Source organism: Salvelinus sp. IW2-2015, linkage group LG2 (genome assembly GCF_002910315.2).
Source record: "Salvelinus sp. IW2-2015 linkage group LG2, ASM291031v2, whole genome shotgun sequence".
NCBI lineage: Eukaryota > Metazoa > Chordata > Actinopteri > Salmoniformes > Salmonidae > Salvelinus > Salvelinus sp. IW2-2015.
Window position 1 is genome coordinate 3604645 of NC_036839.1, and position 7435 is coordinate 3612079.

The 7435-nt window shown below is 46.8% G+C and overlaps 1 protein-coding gene across 1 annotated transcript in view; it reads right to left on the reverse strand.

Annotated features, from left to right (window-relative positions):
• Window positions 1-5699: 5699 nt before the first annotated feature.
• Window positions 5700-7435, reverse strand: part of p2ry8 (P2Y receptor family member 8) — a 240396-nt gene continuing 238660 nt past the window's right edge. The window contains exon 4 of the transcript XR_011480941.1: window positions 5700-5770. The gene's annotated coding sequence lies outside the window, so the exon portion shown is untranslated. The remainder of the gene's footprint in view (window positions 5771-7435) is intronic.

Here is a 7435-nt window from a genome sequence, read left to right on the forward strand (position 1 = left end):
GTACATTTCAATGAAACATGGTGAACCCCCAAAATTGCCTTCCCTAGAAGCCTTCGTTCAGACATAAGGAAGTGGATGGCTGCAAACATTCTACTTTTAAACTCGGACAAAACAGAGATGCTTGTTCTAGGTCCCACGAAACAAAGAGATCTTCTGTTGAATCTGACAATTAATCTTGATGGTTGTACAGTTGTCTCAAATAAAACTGTGAAGGACTTCGGCGTTACTCTGGACCCTGATCTCTCTGTTGACGAACATATCAAGACTGTTTCAATGACAGCTTTTTTCCATCTACGTAACATTGCAAAAATCAGAAACTTTCTGTCCAAAAATGATGCAGAAAAATGTACCCATGCTTTTGTTACTTCTAGGTTAGACTACTGCAATGCTCTACTTTCCGGCTACCCGGATAAAGCACTAAATAAACTTCAGTTAGTGCTAAACACGGCTGCTAGAATCCTGACTAGAACCAAAAAATGGTTCTAAAAAATTACTCCAGTGCTAGCTTCCCTACACTGGCTTCCTGTTAAGGCTAGGGCTGATTTCAAGGTTTTACTGCTAACCTACAAAGCATTACATGGGCTTGCTCCTACCTATCTTTCCGATTTGGTCCTGCCGTACATACCTACACGTACGCTACAGTCACAAGACGCAGGCCTCCTAATTGTCCCTAGAATTTCTAAGCAAACAGCTGGAGGCAGGGCTTTCTCCTATAGAGCTCCATTTTTATGGAATGGTATACCTACCCATGTGAGAGACGCAGACTCGGTCTTGACCTTTAAGTCTTTACTGAAGACTCATCTCTTCAGTAGGTTCTATGATTGAGTGTAGTCTGGCCCAGGAGTGTGAAGGTGAACGGAAAGGCTCTGGAGCAACGAATCGCCCTTGCTGGTTCCCCTCTCTCCACTGGGATTCTCTGCCTCTAACCCTATTACAGGGTTGAGTCACTGGCTTACTGGTGCTCTTCCACGCCGTCCCTAGGAGGGGTGCGTCACTTGAGTGGGTTGAGTCGCTGACGTGGTCTTCCTGTCTGGGTTGGCGCCCCCCCTTGGGTTGTGCCGTGGCAGAGATCTTGGTGGGCTATACTCTGCCTTGTCTCAGGATGGTAAGTTGGTGGTTGAAGTTATCCCTCTGTTGTGTGGGGGCTGTGCTTTGGCAAAGTGGTTGGGGTTATATCCTGCCTGTTTGGCCTTGTCTGGGGGTATCATCGGATGGGGCACAGTGTCTCCTGACCCCTCCTGTCTCAGCCTCCAGTATTTATGCTGCAGTAGTTTATGTGTCGGGGGGCTAGGGTCAGTCTGTTATATCTGGAGTATTTCTCCTGTCTTATCCGGTGTCCTGTGTGAATTTAAGTATGCTCTCTCTAATTCTTTTTTTCTCTCTTTCTTTCTTTCTCTCTCTCGGAGGACCTGAGCCCTAGGACCATGCCTCAGGACTACCTGGCATGATGACTCTTTGCTGTCCCAAGTCCACCTGGCCGTGCTGCTGCTACAGTTTCAAGTGTTCTGCCTGCGTCTATGGAACCCTGACCTGTTCACCGGACGTGCTACCTGTCCCAGACCTGCTGTTTTCAAAACTCTAGAGACAGCAGGAGCAGTAGAGATACTCTCAATGATTGGCTATGAAAAGCCAAATGACATTTACTCCTGAGGTGCTGACTTGTTGCACCCTCGACAACTACTGTGATTATTATCATTTGACCATGCTGGTCATTTATGAACATTTGAACTTCTTGGCCATGTTCTGTTATAATCTACACCCGGCACAGCCGGAAGAGGACTGGCCACCCCTCAGAGCCTGGTTCCTCTCTAGGTTTCTTCCTAGGTTTTGGCCTTTCTAGGGAGTTTCTCCAAGCCACCGTGCTTCTACACCTGCATTGCTTGCTGTTTGGGGTTTTAGGCTGGGTTTCTGTACAGCACTTTGAGCTGATGTAAGAAAGGCTATATAAATAAATTGTGAAATTTGATTTGAAAGCAAAGGTAATTGAACTAAATGACTATCGCCCCATAGCCCTCACCTCTGTCATGCTTTGAGAGGCTAGCCAAGGATGATATCACCTCCACCTTACCAGCCACCCAAGACCCACTTCAATTTACTGAACGCCCCAGTAGATCCACAGACGATGCAATCACCAACACACTGCACACTGCCCTGTCCTTTCTGGACAAGAGGAATACCTATGCAAGAATGCTGTTCATTGACTATATCTCAACACCATAGTATCCTCCAAGCTCATCATCAAGCTCGAGGCCCTGCTTCTGAATCCCGCCCTGTGCAACTGTGTCCTGGACATCCTGACGGGTCGCCCCCAGGTGGTGAATGTAGGAAACAACACCTCTTCGCTGATCCTCAGCACTGGTGCCTCACAAGGATGCGTGCTCAGCCCCCTCCAGCACTCCCTGTTCACCCATGACTGCGCGGCCAAGAACGCCTCCAACTCAATCATCAAGTTTGCAGACAACACAACAGTAGTAGGCTTGATTACCAACAATGCTGAGACAGCCTACATAGAGAAGGTGAGGGCTCTGAGAGTGTGGTGCCAGGAAAATAACCTTTCACTCAACGTCAACAAAACAAAGATGATGATCGTGGACTTCAGGAAACAGCAGAGGGAGCACCCCCCTTTCTATATCGATGGGAACGCAGTGGAGAAGGTGGAAGCGCCTCTTCAACCTCAGGAGGCTCAAGAAATTTGGCTTAACACCTAAAACTTTCACAAATCTTCACAGATGCACAATTGAGAGCATCTTGTTGGGCTGTATCACCGCCTGGTACGGCAACTGCACCACCCACAACCGCAAAGCTCTCCAGAGGGTGGTGCGATCTGCCCAACGCATTACCGGTGGCAAACTACCCGCCCTCCTGATCACCTGCAGCACCCAAAGCCATAGGAAGGTCGAAAAGATCTTCAAGGACATCAACCACCCACTGCCTGTTCATCCCACTATCATCCAGAAGGCGAGGTCAGTACGGGTGCATCAAAGCTGGTACCGAGAGACTGAAAAACAGCTTCTATCTCAAGGCAATCAGACTGCTAAACAGCTATCACTACCACATCAGAGTTAGCTGCCTATAGACATAGATTAGGAATCACTGGACACTTTTAGAAATGGATCTCTAGCCACTTTTTTTTTTTTTWAATAAATTTTATCCCCTTTTCTCCCCAATTTTCGTGGTATCCAATCGCTAGTAATTACTATCTTGTCTCATCGCTACAACTCCCGTACGGGCTCGGGAGAGACGAAGGTCGAAAGTCATGCGTCCTCCGAAGCACAACCCACCCAAGCCGCACTGCTTCTTAACACAGCGCGCCTCCAACCTGGAAGCCAGCCGCACCAATGTGTCGGAGGAAACACCGTGCACCCGCCCCCCTCGGTTAGCGCGCACTGCGCCCGGCCCGCCACAGGAGTCGCTGGAGCGRGATGAGACAAGGATATCCCTACCGGCCAAACCCTCCCTAYCCCGGWCGACGCTAAGCCAATTGTGCGTCGCCCCACGGACCTCCCGGTCGCGGCCGGCTGCGACAGAGCCTGGGCGCGAACCCAGACTCTGGTGGCGCAGCATAGCACTGCGATGCAGTGCTCTAGACCACTGCGCCACCCGGGAGGCCTCTAGCCACTTTAATATTGTTTCCGTATCTAGTATTACCTAAATCAAATCAAAATGTATTGGTAACAAGCACATGGTTAGCAGATGTTATTGTAAGTGTAGCGAAATCCTTGTGCTTCTAGATTCGACAGTGTAGCAGTATCCAAAAGGTAATATCAACAATTCCACAACAAAACCTAATACACACAATCTAGTGAAGGAATGGGATAAGAATTTGTAAATACACAAATATATGGATGATCAGTGACAGAGCTTAAGATTCAATAGATAGTATAGAATAGATAGTGTAGGATAAGGTATACAGTATATACATATGAGATGAGTAATGCAAGATATGACAGTGGCTTGCGAAAGTATTCACCCCCTTGACATTTTTCCTATTTTGTTGCCTTAACCTTCTTAGGGCTAGGCCCTTTTTCTCCATTTCCGCCTGAATGACGTGCCCAAAGTAAACTGCCTGTTACTCAGGCCCTGAAAGCCAGGATATGCATATAATTGGTACCACTTTTAAGTTTGTAGAAATTTTAAAATAATGTAGGAGAATATAACACAATAGATATGGTATTAGAAAATCAGATTTATTTTTGAGAGAGACTATCTTCTTAGAATGGCAAGAAAAAGGTCATATTGAAAATGAGCTCCCTGGATGCAAGTCCTATGGCTTCCACAGGGTGTCAGCAGTCTATGTTCAAGGTTCCAGGCTTATAACGTCCAAAACTAATAAGAAATATCAGTTTGAGTACAGGGACACAGACTTTTAAATATGTGTTTGCGTGAGCCGTGAATACATGACGCACCTGCTAAAATCGGTTTCCTATTTAACATACTTCTTTCCGTAAGAAATCTTATAGTTTGATTACATTTTAGGGTATCTGAGGAGTAAATAGAAACTTATTTTGACTTTTTGAAACAAAGTTGAGGGTAGATTTTCGGATTCCTTTCACTGCATGTTGAACGAGTGGTTTACTCAAAACGATAGCGCCAACTAAACAGATTTTGGGGGATATAAATAAGGATTTTATCTAACAAAACGACATGACATGTTATAGCTGGGACCCTTTGGAAGACAATTTAGAGGAATATTTTCAAAAAGTAAGTGAATATTGAATCGTAATTTGTGAATGTATGAAACAATGGCATGGCATGTTTTGAGCTGATATGACTTTGATATCTCAAAGTGCTGTACAGAAACCCAGCCTAAAACCCCAAACAGCAAGCTAGAAAGGCCAAAACCTAGGAAGAAACCTAGAGAGGAACCAGGCTATGAGGGGTGGCCGGTCCTCTTCTGTCTATGCTGGGTGGAGATTATAACAGAACATGGCCAAGATGTTCAAATGTTCATAAATGACCAGCATGGTCAAATAATAATAATCACAGTAGTTGTCGAGGGTGCAACAAGTCAGCACCTCAGGAGTAAATGTCAGTTGGCTTTTCATAGCGGATCATTAAGAGTATCTCTACTGCTCCTGCTGTCTCTAGAGTTTTGAAAACAGCAGGTCTGGGACAGGTAGCACGTCCGGTGAACAGGTTAGGGTTCCATAGCCGCTGGCAGAACAGTTGAAACTGGAGCAGCAGCACGGCCAGATGGACTGGGGACAGCAAGGAGTCATCATGCCAGGTAGTCCTGAGGCATGGTCCTAGGGCTCAGGTCCTCCGAGATAGAGAAAGAGAGAATTAGAGAGAGCATATTTAAATTCACACAGGACACCAGATAAGACAGGAGAAGTACACCAGATATAACAGACTGACCATAGCCCCCCGACACATAAACTACTGCAGCAGGTGTCTGTAATTAACTCTGGCTATCTGTGTGGCCTTATGACATATTTATCCCATATTTATCCCACAAAAGGGCCACTAAATGTCTTGTGATAGATGACATAAAATCCTTGAAAGATACTGGTAGTTTACTGGTTCGAACGTTTCCAGTAGTATACCCTCCTTTTGCAACCTAAAATAGGTCCTCTGGAAGTTTAGTTTTCTTCCATTTTCATTCAGCTGCCCACAGTCCTGTTCTGTGTGCCATGCAATGTGCCATGGAGCAGGAGGGGAGGGCCGAGCCAGCCAGGAGTAAATGGGACAGTGCGAGTCATTTACATTTACATTTAAGTCATTTAGCAGACGCTCTTATCCAGAGCGACTTACAAGTTGGTGCATTCACCTTATGATATCCAGTGGAACAACCACTTTAGCACTAAGCGGACATTCACATAACCCCATTCACACCTACCGAACAATTCAACACTAGCTACCGGCTGTTCAACACTACCCATTCAAACACTCCCATCAACACTACCCCTTTCTCCCACCTGACAAATGAACACCTACGGTGGAAAATTCTGGGTTCATAGTGGGACTAAGCCAGCGGTTCAAGGACAATAGTGGCCCTCAAAGGGTCAGTCACTAAGCTCAAGGACCTGGGGACTAAACACCGTCCCTACTGCAATTGGATCATGGACTCTGAACGGGCCGCACCCAGGTGGTAAGGGTAGGTAACAACACGTCTGCCACGGCTGATCCTCAACATGGGGCCCCCTCAGGGGTGCGTGCTCAGTTCTCTCCCGTACCTCCCTGTTCACCCATGACTGCGTGCCAAGCAGACTCAAACACCATCTATGAAAACGCAGCGATCAACCGACAACGATGAGACGCCATAGGGGGTGTCAGGAACTGTCAGTGTGGGCCAGGATAATCAACACGCTCATCCGCATGTGAATAATTAACAAAGGAGATCACATTTGTGGTCTATACACGAAAAGGAGTATCGTGAGTCACTTTTAAGGTGCCTTCCCCATTGTCTCATCAATATAACACGAGGGCTGAATTAAGCAGGTTGAGAGCTTGCAAGTTCCTTGTCTCCACATCGCAGTCAAGACATCACTAATCGATGAGTTCACACAACTTATACCAACCAAGGCAACCGTCGCGGTGGAGAGAGAGGTGCACACAGTAAGCATAAGACGAGTGCTATCTATATATGAGTGGCTCGCGGTAACCTGTTGACAATGCAGACATGATAGGAAGAATTCTAATGGCAGAGCAGGAGAGTAGAGACCAGAATGGGTCACGGCGGAGTAGAACAGAGAGAGATTTGCATCAGCATCGACTTGGTTAGGAGAGCGAAAATGCACGGATCCCCAGGTGCCATCCGGACACATCCCGCTCGACACACGAGGCATAAGGTCTCCCTCAGATGATTGACGAGATTACTACTCGGCGCGTCCGGGCAGACGAGGAGAGAGCAGTCAGGAAGGTAAGTCCAGTTGTTATTAGTGCGCTCACATGGCTCGATGTTTCTGTGGCAACTTGAGGACCGGAAGAAAGTCGAGGGACTGGAGGTACATACGGCTGAGATGAACTCATGCCTTGTGGCTCGCAGATCAGGAGTGACCCAGATACTCCAAGGAGACCCCTTGCGGAGACTCGAACCAGTGGGTCGTGCTGCGCTGCGAGCCAGCTACACTTTAGAGTTGGCAGCGCCACGCCGTGTAAGCGTTTGTATGGTCTGCTGCAGAGAGCGGAAAGGGAAAGAGGGATAGACAGACACATGTTACAGCACAGAAGAGGCTTTATGCTAAAGCAAAAAGGAGATTTGGAATGACAAGGGAACTACACGTCTCGAATGTTCAGAAAGTTAAGCTACTTGCAACAAATCTTATATTGACTAAAATGATACAGTGCTGCTAGCTGGTGAAGTAGGCTAGCTAGCAGTGGCTGCCGTTTTTGACGTAGTTTGAACAAGTGTAGCTAGGCTAGGTAGCCTCGATAAACTGGCTAGGTAACTCTTGGACAAATACTCTAAACTAACACACATTATCTTGGATAC